Source organism: Hyperolius riggenbachi, chromosome 1 (genome assembly GCF_040937935.1).
Source record: "Hyperolius riggenbachi isolate aHypRig1 chromosome 1, aHypRig1.pri, whole genome shotgun sequence".
Lineage (NCBI taxonomy): Eukaryota > Metazoa > Chordata > Amphibia > Anura > Hyperoliidae > Hyperolius > Hyperolius riggenbachi.
Genome location: NC_090646.1, coordinates 402,962,732 through 402,976,817, shown reverse-complemented (window position 1 = coordinate 402,976,817; position 14,086 = coordinate 402,962,732).

Here is a 14,086-nt window from a genome sequence, read left to right as displayed (position 1 = left end):
AGTTTTCTCCTGGTTTATCTTATCTTCAAAATAACTTTCAACATCCAACAATTGGAAAAAATACAAAAAAGTTGGTAAAAAAAAAAGTAATGGAAAATTGCGCAAAAAGGTGGATCAGCGCAACACCAGGCCGCTCCGAATGGCCTCCATCAGAGATGCGCTGAGCCCCCCCAGGAACTACAAACGCACCTTGAACCCAAACAGAAGCTCTGCATATACACCAAAACATGGCTGTTAAGTGGGAGCAGCTGACAAAAAACGAATTACATTAGTACATAGCAAGGAAATGAGCAGCGCTACTTAAAAACAGACTAGTTCCTACCTGCAAAAGAGTGCAAGCCCCACTTGTGGGGTCGAATACACACCGAGCATACACATGACCTGTCTACCACTAGAGGAGGATGTTGGTTTCCATTAACAGCTTGCATGCAACCTATTAGGTACTTGTCCCTCCCACTGCGAAGAAGTCAATCCTCCATGGGAGGGGCCTAACACTAACTAAATCCTAACCTATGTATATGCATAGCCTGGGTGCGGCTAATCAAATAAAATCGAAAATTGAAAATTGCGCAAAAAGGTGGATCAGCGCAACACCAGGCCGCCTCTGAATGGCCTCCATCAGAGATGCGCTGAACCCCCCCAGGAACTACAAATGCACCTTGAACCCAAACAGAAGCTCTACATATACACCAAAAGCATGGCTGTTAAGTGGGAGCAGCAGACTAAAAACGAATTACATTAGTACATAGCAAGGAAATGAGCAGCGCTACTTAAAAACAGACTAGTGCCTACCTGCAAAAGAGTGCAAGCCCCACTTGTGGGGTCGAATACACACCGAGCATACACATGACCTGTCTACCACTAGAGGAGGATGTTGGTTTCCATTAACAGCTTGCATGCAACCTATTAAGTACTCGTCCCTCCCACTGCAAAGAAGTCAATCCTCCATGGGAAGGGCCTAACACTAACTAAATCCTAACCTATGTATATGCATAGCCTGGGTGCGGCTAATCAAATAAAATCGAAAATTGAAAATTGCGCAAAAAGGTGGATCAGCGCAACACCAGGCCGCCTCCGAATGGCCTCCATCAGAGATGCGCTGAGCCCCCCCAGGAACTACAAATGCACCTTGAACCCAAACAGAAGCTCTGCATATACACCAAAAGCATGGCTGTTAAGTGGGAGCAGCTGACAAAAAACGAATTACATTAGTACATAGCAAGGAAATGAGCAGCGCTACTTAAAAACAGACTAGTGCCTACCTGCAAAAGAGTGCAAGCCCCACTTGTGGGGTCGAATACACACCGAGCATACACATGACCTGTCTACCACTAGAGGAGGATGTTGGTTTCCATTAACAGCTTGCATGAAACCTATTAAGTACTCGTCCCTCCCACTGCAAAGAAGTCAATCCTCCATGGGAGGGGCCTAACACTAACTAAATCCTAACCTATGTATATGCATAGCCTGGGTGCGGCTAATCAAATAAAATCGAAAATTGAAAATTGCGCAAAAAGGTGGATCAGCGCAACACCAGGCCACCAAGTAATATCAAACATATTTTGAGTATTTTTGTGCTTGATGCAAAAGAAAACATATTTTCTGAGAACAATAAGGAGAAAAGTTAAATGAATAGAGACAAAGGGGAGATAAATCATACAATAAACAGATAAGGAGAAATAACTCATATGTTACATTTTTTGACTCATATCCATAGTTCTTTTGAAGTGTACAAGAGCGTTGTTCATTGTCCTATCTTTTCAAAGCCCAGGATAGGCAGTGGTAATGGATTAAAACTGTTACTTTCACTCTCTAAAAAAAACACCATACCTGATAATGTGGCCATTGTCTACATATTTTGATGCTTAGTATCAATTTGCATGTTTATTGTACTTAAGGAGTCCTAATTAGGGATGGTCAATGAGATGCAAATAGTTCTGAGTTGATACATTATTATGCAGATTTTGTATGCGACTTTATGCAGGTGGACCAATCAAATTACACCTTGGTGGATTTTAATTGGACCACTTTCAAGCTGCATACAGAATTTGCATAGTCCTGCATCAATACAGAATTATTTTCATCTTATTGACCCCCCCATAGTCCTAATAAAAATGTTACATTGGGGCCACAACATCTACTTGTCTTGCACTGCCAAGACATCAGACTTGGCCTGGGTGTTTAGAACAGAAATGACTATTGCACCAGAGAAACAGAGGTGTGTGCTTGAACTAAGCAGTACCTGTCTTACAGTGTTTGCAGAAATGTCTTTTAACAAATTGAAAGGCACCGCATGTACAAATGAAGGAACAGAAATTATGTGGCCATGGTTCATTTACATGTCCTTGACATTGATTATAAAAAATAAGGTAAACATATTTTCTGTTATTTTAATCAACTATTCATGTACATGCAAGCATGTTCACGGCATGAGAAGCAGGTATTTTTGAGATATTTAAAATACTGTAACTTGAGTTAGAGTTACTAGTTGACAAATATAAGCAAACAAATGCTATCCTTTCTGGCAGAAACAAAAAAAAATGAAAAACAATATGCTTCACCCACATTGACAAGTATGCTGCAAAACTGCTGCAGCAATTCTACTGTATGTGGGTATGTATGGCCCAAAAAAATATTGATTAATTGGTTTAACATCAAACTAGAATACATTCTAAAACATAACAAATGATGCAGTGTGTGTCTGTTTTAATGGCCATAAAGCATATTAACTTTTATTTTTTCAGTGCGCCACCTGGTTACCGTAAGAAATCATTTCTTTAGTTAGAAAATGAATTGACTTGATTGCCTATCATGTATTTTAATAATGTGAGTCCATTAATTATAATGTACGGTAATGTTAATGAGCGATGAGGCATCAATCAGACACTTAGAAAGTGCGTGTTTTTGTTATCAATTCTGTGCTCTTGCAGCATGTTTCATCACAGTTTACATCAAAGAAAGCACAATATCTAGCTTTGGTCTTGACTTTATTTCCATAAGTGACAGGTAAGTTTGGGGAAATCTGCTCTGTACTTGTCAAATGCTCCCATAAAGATAAGACCATTCATTAGAAATAACTTGAAGGTTGTATACACAGGATGCATGATTGATAGCTTGCCTTCTATGAAAGAATAATGCTGGGAATACACGGTTCGTTTTTGCCTTCGTTTAAACCTTCGTTTCGATTGTGCCTTTTGTCCTTTTCGATCCCGAAATAATCGGTCATACGGTTAATATCACCACCCACGGTTTCGTTTTTTTTTCGATTCTGATGGTTTCGTTTTTCCAATGATCGAAGGCTGCAAAGAAACGAAACGAAAATCCCTTTTTACAGGGACGGACTAGCATAAACGAATATATAATCGATCTGAACAGCCATCAAGCCTACCAATGGCTCGATTAGATGGATAAAGAGAGATAATATCAAACATGTTCGATCACTAGTCGTTCGTTTTTGGGGTCTATTAATCGAAACTATAATGAGATTATGACTATTTTCACATACGTTTTCAACACTCGATTCGTTTACCGAACGAATCGAAGGTTTAAACGAAGGCAAAAACGAACCGTGTATTCCCAGCATAAGGCCACTTAGGTGCTCAGATTCCAGTATTTTTACATGTTTTCTGTTATGAAAAGGAAATCCTTACTGGTGTTTCCCTTCATAAATAAATCAAAGATTATCCATACTCACAAGCCAGCACGGTATCAGATTGATTTGGTTGGTAATGGCTCAGTATTTTACAAGTATGCAGCTTTGTGTTGTACTGCCCTATTCCAGCAGCTACAGCAGTACTGTTAGTGCTGGAGACATTTGTGGAACTTATCATTAGGCAGGACTAATGCTCAAGGAAGGGAGGTGTATTTCTGTCTGGTAGTGTTTGTTTTAACAGTTTGGTATCTCATACCTGAAAGAAGGGATTGGAAATGAAGGTGGGCAAGGTGAGAGACTAGCTGGATCTCTTTCTGCATCTGCTGTTGCAACGGTTCAGTAAGGAGGGCAACAGCAGCTAAAAATCCTTTGTGTTAAGATAATGTGCTGCAGTCTCAACTTCTTTCATACTGTGGTAAGTCATATCAGACACACAGGGCTAATTCAGTAAGAGAAGAACAAATCTGTACTATTTGTATATGTGGTAGACTGAGTTTATCAGCTTGCTATGACTCAGATGACACTTTCTGTGCTGGACCTTCTTGATGATGGTGACAGTGCTGACTTCCTGTTTTAGGCCGTCATTGACAATGGACTCAATGAATTGTAATTACGTTACCTGGGTAACAAATGAAGAAGTACTGGGAGCTGGATGTGTAACAAAAAATGGATGATAAAAGAAGAGTCGAACTGTTTATTCATGTTAAGTGGGTGGTAAGGACTAAGGGTTAAAGTGGTGAGAGTTTAGCTTTAGGTGTTAATTTATGGGCCAGTAAAGGCTGAATGTTAACAGGAGAGGTTAAAGTTTGGTTTCAGGAAGTGTTTCATATTTAGAAGGCAGATTACATTTTGACATATGAAATAACTAAGTACCCAGATAGCTCATGGTGACCCAGAACCACTAAAAGAGTATAATGGGGCTAAAAGAGAAATGCAACTATTTTTCCTTTTTAAAACAGAAGCTATTTGATAGACAGTACTACTAATTTCTTCTTCAGCAGTCTTGGTAATGTACATATGGAATAAGTTATTGCAAAGGGGAGGTTAAAATGAGGCATGAAGAAGATTAATGTAGGGGAAGGAGGTTATATTAAAGTGGTCTGAAAGTAAGCATTTCTACTTTGCTCTAAAAGATTCCTCACTGCTTGAAAGCTACTATCCCAGAAAAAAATTCTAGCAGAACATCACTGAGATGGTTAAACAAAGCACTTTCTCCTGCTATTCAGCTTCAAATCCACATCCAAATTGGAGATAACAGTATGTTTTTACTTGTTAAACACAAATGTATCAACACTGGAATGTAAACAAACATTCTCTGTAAAACTGTCTCTGCTTCAGGCACACACAGTGTTAAGAATAGCTCATTAGAAGATGTTATTAAAAAGCAGATTTCAATAAAAATGACAATAAAAAGCAGGTATAATAGAAAAAGAATAAAATGCAATGCCAGCTTTCAGGGCAAGAAAAACTAAAATTTTGGAAACTTGTAATTTGTAAACAGACAATATTACTTATTCACAAAAGCAAATATGATAACTGTATGAGTAATAAAAAGTAGGAAAACACATTTTTATTGAATGTTATGTCAGAGTTTCAGATTACTTTAAGCATCAGAAAAGAAGTTTTCCTTATAGATAGAGGATAAGGTCAGACATTAGGAAGAGTGATTTCATTAAGAAGAATAGCTAAGGTGAACAGTGGGAAGATCTGATTATCACTAATAACCCCCCCCCCCCCCCCCCCCACACACACACGTACACACACGCACGCACGCACGCACGCACGCACGCACACACACACACACACACATGGCAACAGAATGTACAATTGTGACACATCTGTACAGCCTCAGCCCTGCAATGTCACCTGAGGGATTGGGTCCCAATCCTTGTCAGATTACATGCCTTGTACATGTATACTTGTAATTGGAGGAGTGGGGAGCCAAAACTTGGGGGAGTGTCACAGTGGCCAGTGCCTACACTTGTTTTGTGATTTCGCTACACTAGTTTTGTGATTTCTGGCAGATAGCCCCTCAGGCCATAGATAACAGGGGGTGGATGTTGCATGGAAGACACAGAAATAACATGATAGGATGGAAATATGTGAAAAGTCAAGAGGGATTATTTAATGGAAAGAAAACAAAAATAGTTTTGCTACAGTTAACTGAGTGCAGGTTGGCTTTATCATTTAGTTAGTCACTACTCATAGCCTATAATGGATAACTAACTAAAGTAAGAAGAGTTAAGAGTTGAATTAAGATTCAACCTGAGATAGAGGTGAGTTTAAAAAAAATGCTCTCAGTTCTGCTGATGAAAGGTATCCTGAAATAACAATGCTCATTGTTTGCCAAATGGAAGCTGCAAGGCGGTATTGAACTGTAGTTTTCTGAGGCACTAGAGGAAATGAACCCTTAGGATACAGTTATATTTTATTACTACTAAAAGTTTAAGAAGAACAAATAATTTTAATTTCCTTCTAGAGCATTTCACTACAATGATAAGACAGATGGAATTTTTTTCCTCCTTTAGACTAATTCACTTAAAAGCCCCATATCAACGACAGCAACTTTAATTCTTATTAGCAAAGGAACACTTGACATGCAGCACTGCAAATGTGTAAATTGAACTAGAATTGAAAAAATAGATCTTATTTTTATGGCTCCCAGTACTCTCAGTCGACGCACTACGGTATTTTGAAGAATAGAATTGTTCTAGCTTTGAACAATATTGCAAAGAGCTTCATATTTGAGGTCCCCTTAGTCATTTTTCAAAACATGCTGTTCGGTAAGCAAACATATAGTTACTAAGTAATCAAAATTCACAATGCATTGCAAGAGATGAGCCTAGGTGTACAGCTTATATGCAAAGACTATGAGAATTGCAATAGTATTTTCTTATGTAGTTTTAACAGAAGAGTATTTAAAAATGGTTTTTATTTAATTTGAGTACCATAGAGTGTTTTCATGGTGTCTTCCTTACAGTTTTATATAATTTACTCATTGAGTAGTACTTTTTAACTTTAAATATAACAAGACGCTAAATATTTTTCAGGGATTTTGATACAGCAGGGAATGGTTAAAACCCCCATTATCGATGGGGATACGCTGATGCCGCATAAGTGTCATTTCTGGTTGCTTGAAGTTCTGTTATAAAAAGGCCTAACGAGAAAAACAGTTCTATACTCCACTCTATATACTGTACATAACATAAACCCTGTATTCATGTTCAAATACAGTAATTAAAGAACAAAATGTCAGATTTAATTTCATGTAAGAGGCTTATTACTGTATAAGTAGTGTAAAAGTAGCTTTATGCTGGTTGCTTGAGACTTCAGGATAACTGAGTTCTTGATAATGGGCGTTTTATTGTAATACCAGGTAGCTCAGCAAGAAGACAGAGACAGAGAATGGGTTAAAAACCCTGCCAGGTTTTTATTGCTATTTGCAGCCCTACTGGAACCTTTTAGTCATTTCCTGTCACCTTCATTTATGCCACCAAAGACAGAAAGCAAAAGATTTTTCCAATGTGGACTCATATATAAATTAAAAAATCACAGTGGTTCTTAAGCTTCCTCAATTTAAAACTGCAAAACTGTATTGTATGTTAAAGGTGTAGCTAGGAATGCATATATCACAACTGTCCTGAATTCAGTAAGACTGTTCCAAATGTGCATGCGCCTCCCACCATTCCATCCCCAGCAGTGCCTGTTCACTCCATACTTTATTGAGTAGCTATCCCTGCCTCCCTGTGTGCAGGAAGCTCTGCAGCAGAAGGAAGAGAGGAGAGAACAGGCTGGCAAGCTATCAGTGAGTGTGTGTTATAGTGTGTGCTCATATAGTATGTGCAGCCTGTTCATTCATACAGTGTGTGTTAATACATACAGTGTATGTGTGTGTGTGCTCTGGCTGCCGGTTAATGTGTGTTCTCATCCACACAGTGTGTGGTCATACAGGGTGTGTGTCTCTGCTGAGGAAATTGTGTGGCGGCTCTGACTACCTAATACTGAGAGCGGGGGGAGGGGGAACCACTGGGGCCCTTGAAACAGAGGGGCCCTCCCTCAGCCATAGAATTAGCTTTAGCTGTGCTTTGCTTGTAATGAGCACATTTATGTATTCTCTGTTTTCTGTTTCCCTCCTCTGTTCACAACTCCCAAACTGTGGATGTCCTTAGCAGGTTTTGTTGTGCCATGTCAATTATTGTGTACCAGGGATGGTCGTAGTCAGCCAACTTCGCTACGCTGGAAAAACGCCTAGTTTTACGCAATTACGCTTCGCCAAACTACAGCTTCGAAATCAAATATTCGCTTTGTATGCATTTTGTAGACTACGCGTTAAAATGCCCGCATGCAGAAACTTTTACGCATTAATTCCTATTAAATTGCTTACACAGGGAACTCTTCTATGCGTACATTCCCCTTTTCACTGCGTAAATTTGTAAGCATACAATCTAACGCGGAAAATTAGACGCGAATAACGCATTCGTAGTTCACTACGCAATACACAGGTTACCTACACATAGTGGGCATAAGCTACGCGTAGTGGATCTTCACTATGCGTAAATACATAAGCGTAGTTTTGAAACTTCACCTACAAACTACGATGCATAGATGCGAACTACGATGCGTAAATTCGCACTGGCATAGTTTCTGCTCATCCCTGCTTATTACCTAATACTGGGACCCTCAGGACTGCCTTCAAGGTGATACAGCCAGTAGTCCTGTATTCCAAGCAGTCTGGGGCACAGGCACAAACAATGTCAGCCAGGGCCATCTCTGATGAAGAAAAAACAAACAGCTGAAACACAGATGTCTTCTGTCAGTGTACCCCCCCCTCCCCAGCTAAAGTGTCTCTGTACACAGCCTCCCCTCACTGCTATGCCACGAGATTTTAAAAGCTGCTGGAGACTGACATGGGATAGGAGCTTGCCAGCAAAAGTAAAATACACAGAAAAGGGGACCTGGGACATGGAGACATTAGCACCAAGTATTTTACATGACAAGCTGTTCCTTCTTCTCCATGCATCTCAGCTGTAGAGAAGACAATGGTAATGGCTGTCAGATAGCAGGACAGGAAAACTCTGTTTAAGGTCTGTCCCTGCCAATGTTCCTGCACCCTCCTCATCCTCCTTTGCTGTAGTCAATACCAATTCCACCAGCACAGTCCCTCCAGATGAATTGGATTGGTAATACTTTGATTGGCTTTACCCAAACAAAAAAAAATCAATATTATTACCCTGCCACATGCCAGTTACTCAAGGCCACTTTCTCACACAGAGGCTGAAATTTGGATATTTATTCGGCAGGTAACTGCCCAAGTTTTATGGCCTGGTAACATACAGAGGCTGAATTTAGATATTTATTCAGCAGGTAATTGCACAATTTTTCACACCTCTAGTGTAGCTACAAGAACAATGAATGTTTTAGGCAGGCCATTTCAGGTCTCACATACTGTGGCTGTAATTTAAAATGTTTAAGCAGATATATACAAAATGTATCAGGCATCTCAGACAGTGGCTGCACAGAACAATTTATAGGCAGGCACACAAGGAGTCCCTTTATTTGATAAAATCTTGAAAAAAGCTGTACTCTCTTTGTGGGGTATGGACATCCTAGAAACTTTCTATCTATCTGCATCAGTAAAGCTCTGCACAGAGAAAGATTTTGCTACCCATTCTACATTGGGCTGACTAGTAAAACTTTAATGGGGCCAATACCTCTAGCATACCTGCTAGAGGCATACCTCTAGCAGGGTTATGTCCTCCTCACATTGTAAAACCATATCCCCCAGCAGTGAATTCCCCCTTGCAGTAAGGCCATGTCCCTCCAGCAGTACCGCCTGGTCCAGTGCAAATATGAGGTCCTAGTCATGCCACTAAAAGCAGGAGAAGGCTGTCTGGATGCAAGGAGAGGGAAAGCAAGACAGACGGAAAACAGATCATCCCTGCTTATCTTGACAACTAAATATGGTGCCAGCACTTCCCAAATCACTTTGCAATAGTGACTAACAGACCAACATTCATTGGGAAGCCTGACAGGTTACTCTGGTCTGAGGCCCATAAGTAGTCACAGGACCTGCTTCCCTAATAGTTACACGACTGCACTAGTCATCTGTCACAGAATGTACAGTATCGCTAGAAGACTACTTGATGAAGCTGCTTTATAACCCCTCCAAATACAGTCATGTTACCAAAAAATCCTAATCACAAAGCACAGCCTATCACAAAGCAACAGGAGCGTTTACTATTAAACTTCTTTCTGTCTTGGTGTGTGAGTAGTAGTGTTGGGCGAACAGTGTTCGCCACTGTTCGGGTTCTTGAATACATTGCCTACCATTGCTAACATGGCTGCTGGAGTTGCACAGACTAGACTGGTGGACCAGGCCATTATTGGCTAACTCACCGCATGCCCTGAATTTTCATTAAATATTGACCATATTTTTGACAATATTACAATTTTGCTCAAATCCTAACAGCAAAACTAGTCATAATAAAGCACTATTACATAACAAGTGATTTATAGACAGTTTTATGATACATGATACAAGTAGCATGTTATGTCATCCCATCATTTCACATAGAGATAGAAAAAAAACGATAAGTGTAAGATATGCAGTTATAAACTGTTACTTTTATTGAAACAATGCTCCCTGTGACTCACTTTTGCCTAGTAAATTGCTTAAATATCATTGACACTATCAATAACAAGTAATTGGTACTTGTGGCATCACAGAAACTGCAATTTAAGAAATAAACAAGGAAAATGCCACAAAGGAGAGATGAAATAGCTACATAAACATTAAGTGGCAAAAGGGGGTATAGAATAAGCTTAAGAAAGAAATACACAATTAAAGGACATCCTAATCCTCTCAAACAAACAGCAAAAGAAATCAATTAAGCAAACAACGCGGCTGAACCCTATCTGCGGCTTGGTAAACAAGGGAGTGAAGAGGATGCTGTTGTACAGAAATTGCCATTTTGATGTCCTGCAAACTTTTATTGACATGTAGAATTGTATCTACCATTCTTTTATATACTCATCAGATAAAACCTTGTCTTCTTTGAACAGGAGGGCTTTACGTATTTATTTATTTTTTAAACCAAATATATAAGATAACGCAGTTATACCATTTCAAAGACCTATCAACTCATAGGTGAAATTGTTCAAAAATGCAGTTGGAGCAGTGCTTGCACATGCATTTGTCAACGTCATATGGTTTAGCTGCAGAACTTCTGTTATAGACAGAGGTTCAGGTATGCATCGGAATACCGAGTGATTGCCTAGTAGCACAGTCATGCATGGTTGTGACATGATCAGTGGTGCTATTTGTGATGCAGCACCAGAAAACACTGCATTATTAACAATAACATAACAACATTTCTATTGTAGAGTGTACCGTAATGCTTGACCACACTGGATGGATCTCCAATGGCCATCCAAAGTGGACAGCATAGTGTCCACTCTGATGGTCCATTGTGGGTTATTTGAAGTCTGGAGGGAATGTGTTTTCCCCATAAACTTTAATGGGAAGTGCATCCCCTTGTCTGGAAAAAAAATGTTCCACTGACCACAATGGATTCAACAGATAGTATGAGTGAATGGGTCCTATAAGTGACATAGGATCCATTGACATGTCTGTTATCATGAGCAAAAAGTGCCTGTTTTTTAGCTCAAGTGTGAACCAAGCCCAACAGTTTGAATTGTACACTATATCAAGGCCTTAGGTATGTATCAACCAAATTACTGCAACAGCACAAATGTACAAAATTGGCTGTGCATGCCTTTACTCTCCCTATGCAATAACCGCATATCCACAGTATGACCAGCAGAAAGTGGTACAGGAGGAAAAAAGGATGGTTAGCCAGGATTCTGATTTTTCTTTTAACAGTGGGATAACTAAAATTAATGATGCAAGCAAACAAAATTCAATTTCTGATCCTCTGTAACATACACATAGTCTTGGTCATAGTTTTGTCTTCCCAACTATACAGTCTGATAATAAAACAATTCTAAACACAATACATAAATAAGAATGTAAGAACAAAGTATATATTAATTGGATTTCAAAAGCTGTACTTTACCTAAATATAAACAGACTTGAAGCTCAGTAAGCTTTATCAAATTAACAAGGTGGAAATTAATGATTTATTTTGCTGTGTCTATTAACCCCTTGCCCCCTCATATTTACTTTTCTTTATGTAACCCCTTTAAAGCAGGCTAACCTTCTACATGCCCCATACAGTGCACTGTGTTGTTTCTAGATGTCAAGGATACGCTAATGAGGTCCCATAATAACAAGTGTGAAACAACAGGGTAACAACAGCCTACCTTATCATGGGTTTAAATAAAGAAAACAAGCTTACAATTGCTAACTTATGTAAATACAGGGATGAAACAGATGCTTATTAATTAAGTGTAGGCAGGTGATGACAAGGCACAATGGCACATTGGAACAGCTGTGAAGACAGCAGACAGCTTTTTCTTACTAGTACAATCACGTATTAATATACATTGCAAGTGGCAAAAAAAAAGTGTCAAAAACAAACTGGTAGTGTGAAGAGCAAATTAATTCTGCTTAAACTTGAATTCTAGAACATTCCACTTTCCTTCCTTTATAAACTGAAAGAAAACTTTTAAACAGAAAGAAACAATAGTTTTATATTTATATTGATTGTACTGAATAACACCTTTGAGCTCACTGTAGATTCCCATTCTGGTTATCCAGGACAAAAGGAGACATTTTAAGTGTGGTTTAAAGATAACCTTTTTTATGTATAGCGACCTTGGGGCCTGTTCATGAAGAAATTGTAAAATGTGCATGCCCAGATAGTGCACATAGATTTTACCAGACACATTACGTGGTTTGTGTAACCTGGGTTACTAACACAATGCATACATGTGAACACTTTGGCAGTTTTCCTCCTTTCATATCAATGTGTCATTGTTGAGATGCAGCGTTTTCTCTTACATTAAGGCTAGATCCACACTAGGTCTGTTGCAGATCGGATCCATTTTTCTAAAAAATTTTTTTTATAAATCTGGTCTTGTGCTTAAAGCGGAACTGTAAAGTGTTTTTAAACACATTGTTTCACTTACCTGGGACTTCCCCAAGCCCCCAGCAGCCATCCTGTTCCGCGCCGGTCCTGCCCGAGCCTCCGTTCTCCCGCCGCTGTGTCGTCGACTTCAAAGTCAACGCCAGGGCAGCCCTGCCAAGCGTATCTTTTCATCGCGTTCCCCTCTGCAATAGCAGGGGACGCAAAGAAAGGATACGCGTGCCCAGAGCCGCACAGGCACAGTGGCCCGGCGGCGAAACCGAAAGTAGCTGGGGGGTGGAGAACAGCGGCTCGGGCAGGACCGGCACGGGACAGGACGGCTGCTGGGGAAGCCCCAGGTAAGTGAAACAATGTGTTTAAAACCACTTTACAGTCCCGCTTTAAGTCTAGCAATAAGTCACTAAGACACTTTTGGGGCTAATTGGAGCATGCCTTGTGGGTTTTTTTTTCGCCTTCCTCTGGATCAACAGGGGTATGTGGGGGACGGGCTGGAGTTGTACTTTGTACTGGTTGAACTCGATGGACGTACAGTATGTCTTTTTTCAACCAAAATAACTATGTAACTATGTAACCAATCAGTCTATCATGACTGTGTGGCAGATGCCCATCTGTGTCTCCAGAAGTAGTGTTCATTTTGCACAGCTAGTTCAGGAGCACCCATGGAAGCCAGCAGTAGTGCATGTGCAGGAAAGAGACCACAGCTATATGACCGAGGAATAAATGGGCTCCCACTACAGCAGTAAACAGCCTTTTTTTTTGTTCATATTACCGCATTGGAAAACTGACAGAGAACAGATCTTATTTTATAAATAGGATCCATATACACTTGTCAGTCTGCTATGGATTTGTTGCAGCAAGTGGCCCACACTTTTATGCTGTCCACGATTTTTCCAGAAAAGCAAATTCATTTCCCATATAGCCTATGGTTGAAATGTATTTGCCTGGTTTCCAACTGGACCACAACATACCAATGGAGTAGACGCTACACTGTCCACTCCCACTGGCCATTTGTGATCCAGCTTAAGTGGATTTTAACCTAACCTACCTGGCGTGCATGATAAAAGGGCGCCGTGAAAAAAGGGCATGGCTGGATAATGAAATGTGATAAGGATAAACATCATTGTCAAACTTGATTAACAATAAATACAGTTGTAAAAACAGACAGAACATAATAACGAAAAGATATTATCGTTAAAAATCGTTATGTAATTCAACAATACAGTTTGACCAAACCCTACACTCACACAGAAACCTCCCCTGGTGGTGCCTACAACTAAGTACTCCCCTGGTGGCCCTAACCCTAACCACCACCCCCGGTGGTGCCTAACTCTAACCACCCCCCGGGGGTCCCTAACCCCCCGGTGGTGCCTAACCTTAACCACCCCCC